Below are 18,128 nucleotides of genomic sequence, written 5' to 3' on the forward strand. Positions count from 1 at the left end.
TTCAACATAAAAATTATTTACGTATGTACTATTCTTGGTCACCTATGTGTTAATTTAATTTCATTGTACGTGAGTAACAAGCTTTTTAAAAAGTGGGTTACACAGTCAACTTTGTTAATTTTAACATACGCAGTAAACGCAAAGTACACCATTTTGTCTAAATGTCAGCGACGCGCCGGTAAAATCAACGTTAAATGAGATGGTACAACTCACCCAAGGGATGCTAAAGTTTACACAGACAATGTCGCCGGTGAAAGCTAGTATTTCGTAATGCATGATAAAGTTTAATTAATATGTTACCATGATCAATCTTATAATCACTTTGCGTCAAGTTATCAGCCGACTGATAAAAGCATGGTGTTAATCCAAGATAAGATTGTGCTCCAAACTTTGAGCGTGGGTTGGTGGGGTTGATGCTCGGGAGAAACAATCACCGCTTCTTACACACGAAGCGGTAGTGGTGTAATGGTTAAGACATCCGCCTATGAACTGAAAGGTCCCAGGTTTGAATCCTACTCGTACCACATGAGATTGTATACCAATTTGACTCATATATAGTTATAACTATACAAAATGTATGACATGACTTGACATGTATGACTATATAAAAACGACTGTTTTTACAGACCACCACTTGCTTCCAGTGAAGAAAAACATCGTTAGGAAACCTGCGCCATTAGTGGACAGTAGATAGTAGAGTACTTGCCACTAGTTAGCGGAAGGTAATTGTAAAAAAAGTGAGATTACTTGCCTTTGAATAAAATCTGACACCAGTGTTAGCAACAACACACTCGATATGAATGTATCGTAAGAAAAATCCAACTTGTTGAAACCCATTCTGTGTAAATAGGAAATATCTGCACTAATAATATCTAGTATTTAATTACACACTATCCAAACACTATGTCAACTGCCCCATTAGCCAGCAATTTGCTAAATTTATTTGGACAACGCCTCAAATGTACTGCATTAATTTCAGCGGATATGGAATGTGCTACGCAAACTACCGGGTGATTTAACTTTCAGTATCAATATTGCCTATTTTAGTTATTACTTCAGAACAAGAACTTTATTTTCAAAATCTCTTTCTCATCTTCGCGTGTTCCTGGTTTTCGGATTAGGTAGGGAAATTCGGAGCTGTGACGACTTAAAGCCTGCCTCTAACTTTGGCCTCGCGATTTGGCTATGATTTTATAACCGGCCGCTCGCCTGATGTTAACCCTCTTTGGGAATTCTTTCGTTGCCTATCAGCTGTTAAGGCTTTGTGTCCCTTAGTAGCCTCGTACGACATCCACAAACTTTATTTTTTAAACGGCATAATTTATTAGTGCGCTCGACCTCCGTTATTGGCGGTTAAACATCTTCACAATAGTCGGGGTAGGGATGCGTGACAAAAAAGTAGTTGCTTCTGGCAGTATTTGTAGTGGTGAAAACCCCACTATCCATCATTAGTATCGCATCATGGATCACAGGCATGGCCCATCCCAACACTGGGATCATTCAAGTGATAATGATAAACTTAAAAGTACGTATTTTTATTTTTATTCAAAGAAAAAAAAATCGATTCTTTTTAAAATTGTATCTTTGAAATTAAAGTATAAGTGACTAAGTGCATTCCATCCTGATATAAAGCACAGCGAAAACAAAAAGTTTCCACAACAACTATGTCAGAAAGTCGAAACGCATAATTCATAACACGATGAAAACTGAACGTCCTAATTAACGTTCTCACTAAATTTATGTGAAAAATAACAAGCTAATTCCACACACATAAGTAACAAAGTATTATAGCTTCCGGGAATCGCCTTGTTAGTGATCAAAATGGCCGAACGTTCGTATGGAATGTTAACATTTTCTCTTAAACTTTTCTTTTTATTACATCAAAGTCTTCATAAAGAGATTGTCTTTACGAGAAATGGCTTTGTATTATCAACATTGTACTGTTTAAATTGATCTAGATTCCGCTAGTTGAGTTTCAATAATTCTTTTGCTTAGTAGATTTTTTGTTCTGGTGTCTAAAAAGGGACTTGGAGAAGAATTATTTTGAGTAAAAACTACAGAAGTAACCCTGCAGTATTTGTCAACATCATGGATGGCTGAAGGAGTATGGGTTTTGACACACCACACCGGCTCAATGCGGATTGGTTAGTTTTTAACTCCCAACGCAAAAAGAGGAGTGTTATAAGTTTGACCGCTAAGTGTGTCTGTCTGTATATGTACGTGACACCGCACCTCATCAAAAGATTTGGATGCGGTTTTTGTTATTTGATAGCTAATTTTTATGCGGTAGTTCTTAGATATGTTTGATCAAAATAGATTCAACCTATCAAAAGTTGTAGCGAAATGAATACTTAAAGTCGGGGTTTTTTTAATTTGTCTAAAAATAAACTTGTTACGACTGCAAATACAGTGGAGACCGAAATGGCTTATCGTGTTTTCCAAGCGTGGAGATGTTTAAGGTTCATTTTTTGGTCACCCATACAATGACTGACCATGCTGACTGAGTGCGTGAACCACTGTCACCGTCAGCTACCTTTATATTTTGTTTTCAAAAATGTTTGCAACATAAATTGGCTTTTATCAAGTATGTGTAATGGCTGGAAGTTTTACGAACACATAATTTTGTTTCGTTACATAATTACGCGCATAAAAGACCTGACCCCAAAATTTCGAAGTTAAATTTGAGTGGTTAGCGAAAGAAAATTAATAAGATAAACGTTTAATATTGAACTTGGTCTGTTGGTACACAGACCTTATGACTCCCAGAAAATAAACAAAGTCTTAAGAAAACACAGCCCAATAAATCTAAAATCCCCTTGCAAACGCCCACCAGTGCTCATCCAAATCTTTTACCCTCTCCCTTCAAAAGGATGCACTAAACCAAACAGCCTTAAGCAGACATACAGGAAGTCGAACTAATTCATTACAGTGTGCGAAAAACAATAAAAGCAAGAAATAAGATTACAGATAAATCTCAAAAGGGAATTTTTCTACAGAAGGGCTTATGTACTTTGCGTCGTTTTGGGAATAAATACTTTTACTTCCATGCCACTGAAGTCTAACGCACAGAGTAGACAACAACAAACAAGTAACAATGGACTCTAATGGGCAGATGAAATCATTGCTGATATGGATTTTTAAGTAACTTTACCAGTCCATTACTATATATTGAATAATTTACAGGACTTTTATTTAACGTACTTACGCATAACTCGGGCGCGAAAGTTTTACTAGTCAACGTTAAATAAGGAAAAATATTATAATATGAAGTTATCTTTTTATCAGTAAACAAGTCATAAAAGCAATAATACATTTATATGCTTTTTAAAAATTTATTTTCAACGGAAATACGATACGTACAGGCAAATTTTGTACGAAATTTATTTTTTTGTATTTTAATGACTTTCAATGCGAACAAAAATCATAAAGTGTCAGTAAACATCATAGAGTAAGGTATATTTTATAATTTGATACATATTTATTACTTTCTATACATACAATTTCATTTTATTGATTATTTTCAAAAGAATAATAACAATAATCTGTTCTATGCGCAATCCTAGTCTCGATGTCGCCCGTTACTGCAATGACGCCGGCAAGTTAAGTCCACCATTGTCTGTTGGATAAAAAAGGTACAGTAGGAAGCCTTCCGTAATCTCTTTATTTACTACGAAATCTGCTACTGACCTAATCAGTTTGTTTGGGCCGCATTCCATTGATGGGATTATTGGGTAAGGTGTTTTTGTATAATCATGTGATTATACAAAAACACCTGAAGTAATGTTACTTGGGGCCTTTTTCATCACTCTCTGATAAAATATCATATTGTAATCAGACATATAATCTAACCTGTTAGATAAATTTGTCTGCTGTGATTGAATAGTTAGACGTGTCCGACACTTGTGAAACGCAATTTTTACGCTATCTATTCGTAATTATATAAAGTATCTGATAACATACTTTGTCAGCAAGAGATGAAATAAACCTCGTTTTATTAAATTACACTTTTCACTATCACTCTCGCTGATCTGGCATTCGCAAAATAAGTATATGACAGATATGTCATATACTTATTTTCCATAATAATATTATATTTTGTAACACTAAGTATTAAAATGTTTAGTTTGTGTTTTTATTTTATAAAATTTACAAAAATTTAAATTACAAAGCGCTATTGGAAAAGGTACAACTATTTTTTTTATATATAATCATAAAGTTGCCGTACAAAATGCAAAAGAATATCACGAAACAAAACAGCTGACCACAAATGTTGCTCTTTAAACACGATAAAACATTTATAAAGCAAAAAATCAAAACCTCCATTTAGAAATCATGTAAATAAAGACAAAAGAGGTTTGTACACACTCTGTCATAACACCAGGCAACTGTTTGATATCAGCCTGCCGAAACACCGCCGCTTCGTCGCCACGGTATCGAGTTACAATACAAATTAAAGAAATAAATCAAGAATTTGTTGGAGGAAAGACGATATTTTTTGTCAATTCTATTTTTGAATCTGAGCATAATTTTATGCCTGAATAAATTGATATTAAAAATATTGTACATGAAAATTAATATCATAGCACAATTGCTATGATAAATTAATATCATTTTCAATTAATATCAAATTTTCATGTATGATATTTTAAAATGATTTTATGTAAAATGCAATTTTGCGCTGCGGCTTTTAAATCATTTTTTACTTTTAATTGCATCATCGAATCATCTAGTTCTATTTGTCCTAAAACTACTCAATCAGAAATACCAAATAGAATCTGAATCATAAGATAAAACCCACAGATAAAACCTAAACCACTAAAAATTCAATAAACAAAATGCAAGTAAAAGATCATTCATAAACATTATAAAATTATACAGTTTTAATATTACCTTACATATTCGTTGTACCCATTTGCAAAATTTCATTTTTCCACCTGCCTCTTAAGATAACTACCGCATCCTTTGAAATGTCAGAGCCAAAATTATGCCGTCAGCAATAATTTATCCTTCTCTCCACGGTTGCCATATTATTACCGTCAAAACATTGATACAGAACTTTCCGCAGTAGGTTGCCAAACCGCACAGCAATCATTACGAATCAATCGTCGTGAGGCAGATGTGTTACAGTTACACTTCATCGGTTGTCTGAAATAAAAAGAAAGACATCATTAAGAATGCGGGAGGTTGGAAAATAAACTCAAATGATTAAATTATAAGGTTGATTTTATGAGAGTGAGTTGAATTCCGGATGAACACGCAAAGGGTTGCTATCAACTGGCTCTCCGGCCAACTTCTGACGTCATTGAGACTCTTTATATTTTATTGTCACTTATGAAACAAAAAAATCATTATTTATGTGATCTAAACCGTTATTAGTAAAGGGTAAGAAGACTGAAATGTCATTAAATGTCATGTCAAATTGAGAGCATTGTCGTCATAAATTACAACACATTTTTTTTTATTTTTTATTTTTATTTATTGAGAAAACCAACAGCGTATACATTTCATTTATCAATTTTTGTAATATAACAGAAAACAAGGCCAATAAGAGGTTTCCCTATCTATCACAATGATTAAATCGATACACAATAAAATGTATTTTGTTACTTATTAGTAAAAAAGGAAAAAAAAATTAAAGAAATTAGTGCCTCTTGAAAAGTATGCACTCAATGCAATTTATACAATCAACATAAGCTGAAAGCCATGAGGTACAATTAGTAGTTATGCCACATAAAAGTAGATAATATAATGATTTTCTAGATGTTTTTAATAGCCTCTATTATTTGACGTTTAAATGTAGACTTAGAGCATGCAAAGGGATCCACGCTTTTGAAGTTTGTGTTGTAGGTACGAGCAATTCGCGCAGTCATCATGTTCTTAGCATACTTAAACTTAAACTTAAACATATAAGTTTAATATTCGAAAAAAATTAACTTCGTTGTCACAACTACGTGTGTTTTGGTGTATGATGATGTACAAAGGTGAAATTGTCGACCATTGGCACATTGCAGCTAAATTGTCACCATTACAACGTGGGGTACCCAATTTGTACCGACGACAATTTAGCTGCAATGAGCAACTTCGTCACAACTGGCCACCCAATGTATCATGTATGTTCGGTATCTTAATAGCGTACAATTTTGCAAGCGATAGGTGCATTGTGTGGGTGCATTCGGAGGAAAATGTTCGACAGTTCGGAAAATTTGTCGGCGCCATTATGCGCATGAGCGCTCGCTCGATTAAGCATTGCACGCGTAAATTAGATATTCTGTATGAAATGGTGTGATGTAATTGTGTTGGAGTATTTTATTGTATGCCATGAAAGTGGTAAATTTAGGGGAAACTTAAATTTGAATGCGTATTACACACCTAAAAAGTACCCTTTTATATTTGTTTAACTTGACAATTTTTAATAAGACGAACAATTCCAATCATAAAATTGACAAAAATCATGAAAGACCTAAATTCATGATGTATATAAGATATAGTGAGAAAGCAACCATTGCTTTTCATGTTATAGAACTTTGCTATATAAAAAATATCTTTATATAAGAGTCTAATCTAACAACTTCCTTCCCTTGATATCGCCTTCCTAATTAAAAACAACAGTTTAATGCTCGGTTGATCTCAACGTGGTTCCAATCAGCCCTACAGCAGCTTTATGACTGCATAACGCATAAAGGCGCATTCAAAAACGCCGACTTTCTAAGATCTATTCACACTAACTAGATAAAAGAACGGTTGCTATGTATATTAAACATTTTGTAGCCGAAAAAATTAATTTAATTGTTGTAATTTATTTTTCGAAGAACCGATAGAGAGATATATATTTACACGACTTTCCTCTAAGTTTACCTTTAGTATAGATAAAGGCGAAGTTGTACAGGACATTTTAAAATTCATATGTTTATATTAATATGTCGTTCTCCTGTTTGTTACGGCGGGTACAACTGTTGAGAAAAAATATATTATGTCGTCGTCCTGTAGATGTGAAAACATCCCAACGCATTGATTGACGACACATGTTGGCCACCGAGGGATTTCAGTGCGACTGTACGTCATACAAATAGTATGTACAGTATCTTGTTAGCGCGTAACATCTCACTTTTACTTTAATTTATTACGCTAAATTAAAAAAAGATGAGATGGCACGACGAGTAAAGTTAAAGTTCCTAATGAGCTTCTAGCTGTTTTACGTTACACGAATATCTTTATCTCGAGTAATTGATTATAAATTTTTTGACTCCAAGATTTGATTATTCAAAGATGTCATAATATTTTAATGACTATTACAAATATTTACTTTTATGTTAGTAAGAGTATCTTTAATATTTATAGGTAATCTGAAAGTGTCAACTCGAGTATTAATAATTTTTTGACTCCAAGATTTGATAATCTTTTTATTGACTTTTATTACTTAGGTACAATACAAATATTTACTTTTATAAATATCTTTAAAAAGGAAAGGAAACTGAAACCGCGGTGAAAATTTGATGCCCACTTTACGTCCGAAAGTATGGACTCAAACCAATCTTTTAGATACAAATCATCCAAAAGAATCTATCTGGCTCAAATTAGGTATAAACATTTTTGCCTAGTTTGTGCCCAGGAGTAAACCCACCTCTAGGTCATTGTAAAATTTTAAGGTTTATTATTATTAACTTTGTCTAATCTAAGACGAATGGATGAAAAAGTGGGGGCTTTGACACACATCCACATGATAGTTTAAAAAAATTGTAATTATCTAAAATTATTTAAGACTGAGATGATATCGGCTGAAACTAGCACACTTTCACAAATAGGTCATAACCAAATAGTTCCAGTACCATTCCCATGAATATATCTTAGCGTGACAGTTTTTTCTAGACGTACTTGACGTTTTTCATCCTCGTAAAAGTAAATCCTTGTATTTTTCTTTGCCTAAAATTTTATTTGCTAAAATGTTCTTTGTGTAAATGGAAGTTATGCATTGTTTGCTCCCAGTGTCGTCATATCCACACCATTAGGGGAAATATACCCCCTGCCTTACTGAAGGGTTGTTTTTCTCGGAGTCATATATTTTGTAATTCTATTATATATAAAAATATATTTATGCATTTGTTAACCAAGTACTTATATAATAATGATGATGATAGAACTTGTCAAAACTTACATAAAATTAAAAGTAAATTAAAAAAGCTTGCTTCAAAAATTATTTGGGTAAATACAATACGGTATCAAATTTTAATGAACTTGATATAATTATCGACTGATAATTATACCAAGTAAAGAGGTTATTGTAATGTTTATTTGTATTCAATTGTTTGATTTTGATTGAAACAAAAATTACCTGCCTACGATTCCTACAATAAGACAAACAACATTAAACCTTAAGGCAGGTGAACTGCCTTGGAAAAGCTTAGCAAATATTTACAATTGCTTCAAGTGGCTTAAAACAAATTCCCCAATAATCTTGGCAGATTTATGCTATTCTTTACATTGCTTGTGAATAAATAGAGCAGACATTCTCTTCGAGACTGAACTTCGAGGTAGTCATCGCATTTATACGAGAGGCATGGATGTATTCTAAATAGTTTATCACTGTGTAGGTTTCCTTACGATGTTTCTCTTCATCTTAAGCAAGCAGTAGTCTATAAAATCCTATAAGTAAATCAGATTGACATACAAACTTATGTGTCAGGAGAAATATTCTAACCACTTGACCACCATCGCTTCGTATTTAATATAATATAAACTATAAATCTTGCCATTATTACTACATAGTAAGCGTTATCACTTTGTGGTTTATAGTTAGGGGATTTTGGCGCTTAAAAATTTACAACCGCTTCTTAATTAGCATTATCAATATCCAATAAGTTACTCCTGAGATTACAATTAAGCCTATACCCAGTAATGGGTTAACATAGGCAGAAAATGATGACTATGAAGTTCTAAAAAGAGAAAGAAAAAAGAAAAGAAATCAACATTATACATCTATAATGTTGATTTATTTACTTTTTTATGATTTGATAATCTTTTTATTGACTTTTATTACTTACAATACAAATATTTACTTTTAAAGATATCTTTAATAAGGAAACTGAAAGAGGTCTATGCCCGGGCGATAATTTTATGCCCACTTTACGTCCGAAAGTATGGACTTAAACCAATCTTTTAGATACAAATCATCTAAAAGATTGTATCTATTATATAATATATATATATTGAAAAGATAAATAATTATTTCTAATTATTTGTCTTTTCAATCGACAAAACCTCAAAGTCTATTTGGACTGTGTTCGCTACCGGTTCCCCTTCTTGTATTTTTATGGAACGCCGCTCAATTCGTGTTTGATTTCGCTAAACATAGAGCGTTGGTAAACAGTTAACAGAATTGTATCAGGTTACAGTTCCCTTTGTTCCATAAAGCTGGATATTGTGTTGCAGCTTTATATTTTTCCTATAAACTTAAGCCCGTTTTCGCATTATTATTGGTTTGATACAAAGTTGAAATTATTTATACGCCCAATTTCACCAATTTGACCAAGAATTTTTATGTTGTAACTTTTTAGGTGTAAGCTATTTTTAAAATGACTGAGATTTTATTAGGAAATTAAATACATTGTATTTCCTATTAAATTAAGCTTTGTTATACATAAATTCATAGTAAATAAATATCTTATTACATATATATTTATTTTTATGGAGTTTTTTATATTTTTTTTTGTGAAATAGTTATTTTTGTAATCATTAATTATATTCCGTTTGACCTAAGTCTAGCCAGATGGGAAGCAAAGTCAAAGTCTAGTAGTAAACCAAAAACGTTATATAAGTATTATCCGTGAGAATTAACAATTTCGATGGAGTTTATAAACAAACAATAGGCCTCGACTTTTTATTTCATGTATTGTGTCATCAAGGCAAGGTTTAGTTATTACATAATTTTCGAAATATCTATACACTTTATTTATTTAAGCAATAAAAATAAATGTAGGGTTCAGTATACGTAACTATTTTTGACTTTAAAGTGTTACAATTTATCAATTCTAAAGAAATATCTTCTTTAGTAATAATAATAACCTTCTTGATTCATACTTCAAATGAGGGTGAACTTAAAACAAGCACTCCCATTCTTTTTGTTCGTCTACCCTGATGGCTTTGACAGCCTTCCGACGACTGTTTACATCGTCACAAGTATATCATTAGTCGTCGGTTTGTATGCCCATGCGCATCTGGTAGACGAGTACAAATGGTCCAACAAAGTTTATTTAAACACAGCGATATTTTTACTAAGCCTTATTGTAGAGTAGTTGAGTTTAAAATTGAATGTATTTTATTTGTGGTAAGCATTTTAAAAGTTGCAGCGTCGGTATTGGAAATGATTAAATTTCAAAATGAAAACAAACAGTTTGGCGCTATGGCTTTCTGTAGTTTGACATGGATGTATCGCACAGAAAGAGAGAGCTACGAGTGATAAATGCGGTTTTTAAAACCTTGTTATGGAGAGCTTAGTACGTTAACGTTTGAGGTGTAAAAATAAATTAATGGAAAACATCAGTCTTTGTAACCTACCGGAACGGAAACTTGAACTTTGATGTTAGTTTTAAGTAACCAAAACCAGACTGTATTAGGTACAATGAAACTCATCAAACAAATCATGTTAGTTAAAACTATTATTGTCTATGATTTCAATACAAATTACAAACTTGTCTAAATATGGAGGTATTACATAGTTCTAAATAATGTTTTCGTAATCTATGGTCCATTTAATTGAAAAGTATGTGAGAAATGTTTGAAAATAAATCTAGTCGCAGAAGCGTTAAAATCACAATGAGACAAAGAGCAAAGAGCAAAGTAGAAGTGCCGAGATATCAAACCCAATAAATAATTCTCGCCCCGGACAAATGAGGTCATATGTTTCTACTTTACCTTTTTTCCTTCGCTTCCCGCGGGATCATGTGTCTTCTATTTCCGTTCGGATCGCCGATTTGCTCATTCAGATTTAGAATGTTCGCTGTTTAGTGTATCGCCTTGGGAATCGTTATGAGACAGATGTCAACGCATGTCTGCTGGTAATTAGTTTTTATGAAACAAATTGACGTTCGGGAACTAATAGGTACATTAGCGAAAGGAAATATGAAACATACGACTTATGTTACGTTAGAATGAAAAAGTAAAGTAAAATAAGCTACATCATTGAGAATATAACTGAATCTTGCCTAATTTCCTGATCATTTTAGAGGGTCACATATATCACGTATACAAAAATGTATCTACATAGATTTTGTTTCTGAGAATACTACCTATATGAGATTTGGTCAAATCTAAATTTATATGGGGTTAATTAACTTTTAACTGATAGATATAATATTTGATATCAACAGCATCAATGCATTTTCCAAAATCAATCGTATCGGATTGCTGATGTCCATGGCTTGTATTATTTGCTTACCATCAGGCTACTTGCATACTCGGTTGCCTACTATGATATACCATGTACCTACACCAGATGTAGAAAACTTTTATTCCGCAATACTAAATACTACTAAAAACCGTCGACCAAATGGTCCATTTTCTTCTCTTTGAGCCTATTTAAAACATGCAAGCAAAGAGTTCGACCTCAAAACCGCCTTTGGTGTTTACGTGCAACAATCAAATGTAACCTTGAATACTTTACGAGGTGCTTTTGCTCTCAACTATGTAATAAATCCCGGTCCACACGTGTAGGATGTGGTTCTCTTGTCTGGTGGTAAACAAGTGAACTGCAATATTGAAACCACATTTGGCTTTAGAACTGAATGGTATTATTTTTAGACGACAATGTTTGCGGCCATAGCTTAAATTTAGGCGGAATGTCATCTACTAATAAAATATATATACTTATGTACTTTTCTGATTAGATGGATGGTAGTAGGACTTCTTAATTTGGGAAGTTACAGCAAAACTATGTTTAAATTGCAAGTTTATATTTCTTTTATAGTTTTAAGGTTAACTTTGTACTTACAAAAACAAATATTATCAATAAAAACCTAAATTTCGTTAACATCTTAAAATGTACGCTACATATTCAAATTAATTTTTATTCCAGATCTCAAAATAACTTTTTCGAATAAATGTCTCTTTAGCATTTGCTGTAAACATTACACAATGCTTCCATAACGCATAACTCTTGCCGCCATGCCTCATACTGATGGTTGATTGATTTTATTTACATACCGACATGTTTACGTCCTTTTCTGTAACGACTATTGCAGTCTTTGTTATATTTAGCTGATGTTGTGGAGTTACTGCAGTCTTTTTCATGGTTGAATGAATACATTCATTTATTTATTGTGGCATGTGGTTCCGCCCTGGAAACGGACCACTCCACATACTCCCGTGGATGACGTATGAGGCGACTGAGGTACATATAATCTTGGCAGCTGATAGACAACAAGTGTATTCCCAAGGTTAAAATCAGGCAGGTGACCGGTCATAAAAATAGAGTGAAGTCTTCAACATTTTGAGTATATATATAAAATATATATCTTCAAGTTTGTTTTTTAACCAAAGGCGCTACAAAAGTTATGAAAACCGAAATACGCAAAGATGAAAGAGAGATAAACTCAAAAAATATTTATTGTACAGATTTACATGTGATTTTCGCCAATAGATAGTGCGATTCCTAAGGTTTAGGTGTATATAATTTATACCCGAGCGAAGCCGGTCGGGACGCTAGTAGAAAATATATATGTCTTACGTCTAATTCTCCGAGATAAAATATATAATATACGTTTCCGTTGTCATCTGGCCGTAGATTCAATCATCAGAACTGTGAACATTATGATCAGTACTAAAACATTTCATTTCATAACAAGCCATAATATCAAGTGGTACGTTTGACAGAATTACGGCCCCTGCAGGGATGTAACTCGTGTTATGACTTGTGGGTGTGATCCACACAACAACGTTTAATTTCAGAGCATTTCTTTTGTTTATACTAGAGTGCGTGTTCACGATACTCCGATCTTAAGGCGCTATCGTAGTCTGCGACTAATAGGGCCTTTGACAGCGCATTTCGAAAAGAACAGTGCGCGATAAAGAAAAATGAAGATTCTTTAAATTTTTTGAGATAAACAAAGTAGCACAACCTACAAACCTCATATTTGATCTCGTGATTATCAATTTCATCAACTCCAATTAACGAAAAAAGTACATACATGAAACCACACATTTATTAAGGGTAATTAAGGGTAATTTGATGTATAGTTGACACTTATTTCTAATATTGTCGTCCCAGTATACAAAAACATAAAATAATATTATCATGCTAGTACGTTAACTTAAGTTGATGAAATGTAAATTATATGCGATTAGCTATTATTATTTATTCAAATAAATTTAATACTTGATTTTGTGAAATAAATTATAAGTAGAATTCATTACTCCCAACTAAAAACATTTCATAAACACTACTTAAAAATTATACTACGCAAAGATACGAATAAAAAATATTCAGCAATATTATATTTTTATTTAACCTTTGTGTACTATCGACGCGGTGACGTTGCCTTTAACTGCGTAATAAATAACTATCACAACAAAAGAACACGTGCCTAATCCCCTTGGCCAGAACTCTCTATAGACAATGCTTACTCTATGACTGTGATCTTCTATAGTAGCCGTAAATGGATTACAGTTTTTAAAGGATGATTAAGTTTGTTACAAAAAAAAATTTTTTTGATGACATTTTTTATTTTTCATGACGTGTAACTGAATAAAATGAAATGTACGTAAAACTGAATAAAATCGTGTAACACAGACAACTTCATGTTTTATATAAAGCTTTTGGCTGGGATATTTGAGAAAAAATGTTTATATATGTCGGAGAAGTAAACAATTATTTTCCCTTATCTTACCAAAGTTCGATTCTGGGAAATCATATTTATATAAGATACTTATCAGAAATGTAATTGCTATTTGCGAAAACAACACTACAGTTTGAACATCGCCTACACCTTAATATTCGATTCCAACAGGTAAAATATATTGCTCCCAGACGTCACAAGTGTTATGTAAAATTCATCAGACAGACATCAAAGAGGAACGTCTAAAAACTGTTTGTAATTCAGAATTGAATATGTAGTGAGCCGTAAAGTAGTACTTCGTGGGTGCATGAAACTATTCGTTTTAGCGGCTGGCGTTCTCAATTCAAATTCCAGATTTTCTTTTTTGATTGATAGTGTATATTTTATTTGCTTGTTGATTTAAGATTTTGTTTTTTTTTTTTTTGCAGGTGATAGTTAAAGTTGGTGACCCTAAAGATTTTATAGATCAATTCTTGACACACGCCTCTCTTGCCATGGTACCCCATCGCTATTTCGCGGCTGCAAAAGTAAAAAATCGTCATGCCGCTGTCGTCCAACCACCGATAGAAGAGGACAACAAAGAACAAGCTGGTCCTCTCTCAAAGTGTAACTTTGTTTTGAAAAGAGAACGTATAATAATTAACATGTCAAGTGCAAATTTAATGACAGTAAAAACGCGCTGTCACTTTAATCCGTGACATTTCAGGTCAAAGTGACAATTTAATTTGTTACAGAATATTCGATTTGCGGTAAACCAGTGATTGATTGATTTCTCTTGTTATGGCAACAAGTAAGTTAAATTTTTCACGTTCAACTGTCTTGTTTTTAAATTTTAGTAAAAAATGTTTACAGACACCCTAAGTATGGCATAAGATTTTTATTTTAATAGGTTTTATTTTTCATCTTTTAAATATTACTTACAGTCGTCTTTGTTGCCCGGGGCTTCGCTCGCGTGGGAATTTTGAGATAAAATAGACTATAGCACCTTTCTAATGGTGAAAGAATTTTTGAAATTGGTTCAGTAGTTTCGGAGATTACTCGAGTCAAACATACAAATTCACAAACTCACAAACGCTTACCTCTTTATAATAATAGTATAGAAGTATAGATTTCGTATCGAGTACAATAATTCATTTTGTCGAATACCCAAACCTGATATAATGCCAACTGACTAGAATGAATCACCTTAATGAATCAACCTATCCGAGATAGTGTAAGATATATACTTAGCTCAAAATTAACATGTCACATTCGCAGATTAAGTGTGGACAGAAATAAATGAGCGTTCGGTTAAAATTTTAATGAAGACATTTTCTTAGAGAATTTGTATATTTTTAGCATTCCTGAGACGTAAGATGTAGATTTTATATCGAAGGAGATTTTTAACTACATTGATTTTTTTTTTCATATTTCTAACTATATTTTTAACAACAGCTAGTATGTTATCGACCTGTTTTACTTACCTTATAAGACACTAGCTGTTCCGGTCAACAATTTAGCTGTGAATTTGTGACACAAACCGTCGCAATAGTGTTATTAGTATGGAAAATAAAAAGAACACTTATAATGTTTGAATTGCTGAAGGTAACACCCTCTATCCTCTATTATGTAATTTTTTAGGATTACAGCTAGCTAAGCGAAGTAATTTATATTTGGAGTAAAATTTTGTTAAAAACTCCTAAAAAATTGATGTCAACAAAAACGACTTCACGCTTCTTTATAATGATACATATAAAAATCTACGTCTAATAATAAGTAGGGATTACATAAACCAAAACATCGAACCACAGTCTCCTGCAATTCTTCACATGCCGCGACTGCAGCTCGAGTCCAAAACGGCTATAAAAGCGACAAATTTGTGTGCGAGAGTCGATAAATTAACGTTCATTAAACTTACTCGGCGCCTGGACGAAACTCATTCAAAAATCAACTCTAAATATTCATCGTTACGATAAATCTAGTTTTTTTATTTCAACGCTCTTTCAGGTTTCTTTTATGCCAGCCGCGCGGTTATTTCTGAATTTCGAAGCGCATTAGTTTTTTAGTGAGTATGATTTTTTTTCTAGCGTCGTCGTCGGTTCCATTCAGCCAATGTTAGCAAGAACTCGATGCGCTCATTTACTTCGACACTTGTAACAGTCAACGAAATACTTAATTCACGTCACTTTAATTAATGAACAAAATAAAACTATGTAAATGTGTTAGCAAAATGTTAATGCAGTAAGTAACCCATTAATATTTGATGGAACAAGTGAGTTTGTTAGTTTCATATTATTTATTGTATTATTATTAGAAGATTTGGATATGAGCAAAAAAAAACTCATATTTTTTCTTATTTCATTGAAAATTTCAACGTCATATTCGTAAATTAGTGAACATATAATTAGGTTATAAAATCGCTGTCTTTAAATAAATCGACCATAAATATTCAGATTTTATTGAAACATCGTTATATTTATAAATCGGATAATGAAGATTTGTAGGCCTCCGTCTCGCTAATACATTACTTGAATCACAAAAAAAGAATACGATGAAATAATTTATTCCACGCTTTGAACTAATTTCGCTCATGAAGCTGTTCTCAAGACGCGCAATGAATGAAGATTTAATTTTATGAAGATAGCATAAACATTAATCAAGACAAGACAGCCAGGTACCGAGTACAGCAAAGTTGATGAGAAACTAACAAGCGTGAACAAAAACACACAAAACATTTTAGTGCCCCGAGGTTAAGACCTGATAGTACAGTCACATGATTTGATACGTATACTACTGCATTCAATTTTAGACATTATCACGTTGGAATAAGAACCGAGAGTAACATATTAAATATCGTGATTGTACACATGTCGTAATATCCTGGATACACATATCGTAATTGCAAAATATATTTTGTTCGTTCTCTTTATTGTACGTAAATAACCACTTGCTTTTAAAATTATTCAACCTTTGTTTCCGTTTTCGATTCACGATAAATATTATTTTTGTACCTATGTAAAATTAATTTACTAATAGTCAATATTTATAAACCGCGTGGTAATATTATCAATATATTATTATGTTATAAAACCAAAACAAGAAGTGAAGCGAATTGTTTTTAAAATCTACCAACATCAGTGCTCAGCAGATCCACTTAATTTAATATTAAAAGCGGGAAACTTTTCAATCTCCTCTTATTACCTCGCTTCCTTATAAAAGTTGTGTTCTAGAAACTTTTGTATGGTGGTGACACGCACGTTTCCCGGCTTTTCCGCGCCAAAAAAATTAGACCATCAGACGTAATTGAAGTGTCAAAAGTTATCTGATTTTACTTGCAAAACGCGGTGATATGAAATTTTTCGCGCGACCGAGATCGCTCGCAAAAAAGATGATTCGATGTGGTGTGCAATCAGCATTCGACCTACATTCCGCCTGATATTATGCATAGGAATGTGATGCTGATTGGAGCTCTAATTAACACATTACGAATATATTTTCAGTATTATGTTAGCGGTGTTCATTGTTCATCAAAATATAATAAAGATAATTTTATTGTACTTATTTAAAACGCCAAGGCTTATAAGAGCGAGATCGAAGCGGATATAAGTGATAAACTTTACTGCATGAGTTACAATTCTAAATGAAATATCTTAAGTATTTGTACTAGTAGGTACTTGAATAGTGTCTAAACTATAATATGACACTGTGATCACTCATTTTTTTATTTGTTTTTGTGTACAAACTTCAAATTAGTGACAAATCCAGATAACGAAAGACACCATTTCTATGGACCAGCCGACTATGTTCTGACTCCATCAATTTCTCGCTAGAGCATTTAATTAAAATAAGAACGTACATACAATAATATAATCCTTTAAAATAAAAATAAACTTATTTTAAATATCACCTTGAAACTTTCACACGTTCCGATTTCAATAACAATTGAAATCAAACAGTGCTAAGTGTAAAAAATTGTTACAAACGCGTCTGACTAATTACCCAGTACTCGTAATACCCAATTAAGACCAAAAACAGTATTGTACTAAACAAGTAAATGAGTCTAACGATGTCGTTATCAACATCCTAACTAGGTGAAGTCGGTCAAACTGCCAATTATATTTTGAGAATAATGTATGAAAACCTTTATGGGTGAGGTGTGATACTGTTATACGATTTTTGCTGAGAAAATTCTTTGGCGCCACTATTTAGTAACTGAACGAAGGCCTTTGACACAACGACAAAATTAAATTTTGTTTTGCCAATTTGCTTACCTCTTTTTAATCTCTGTTCTTAATTATATATCGCATATACTTTTAGTTATGG

The 18,128-nt window shown here is 32.6% G+C and overlaps 1 long non-coding RNA gene across 1 annotated transcript in view; it reads right to left on the reverse strand.

Annotated features, from left to right (window-relative positions):
- Window positions 1-18,128, reverse strand: part of LOC128671972 (uncharacterized) — a 99,895-nt gene that overhangs the window by 72,171 nt on the left and 9,596 nt on the right. Inside the window, exon 2 of the long non-coding RNA XR_008404891.1 lies at window positions 4,891-5,145. This is a non-coding gene — a long non-coding RNA (uncharacterized LOC128671972). The remainder of the gene's footprint in view (window positions 1-4,890; window positions 5,146-18,128) is intronic.

Source organism: Plodia interpunctella, chromosome 8 (assembly GCF_027563975.2).
Source record: "Plodia interpunctella isolate USDA-ARS_2022_Savannah chromosome 8, ilPloInte3.2, whole genome shotgun sequence".
Lineage (NCBI taxonomy): Eukaryota > Metazoa > Arthropoda > Insecta > Lepidoptera > Pyralidae > Plodia > Plodia interpunctella.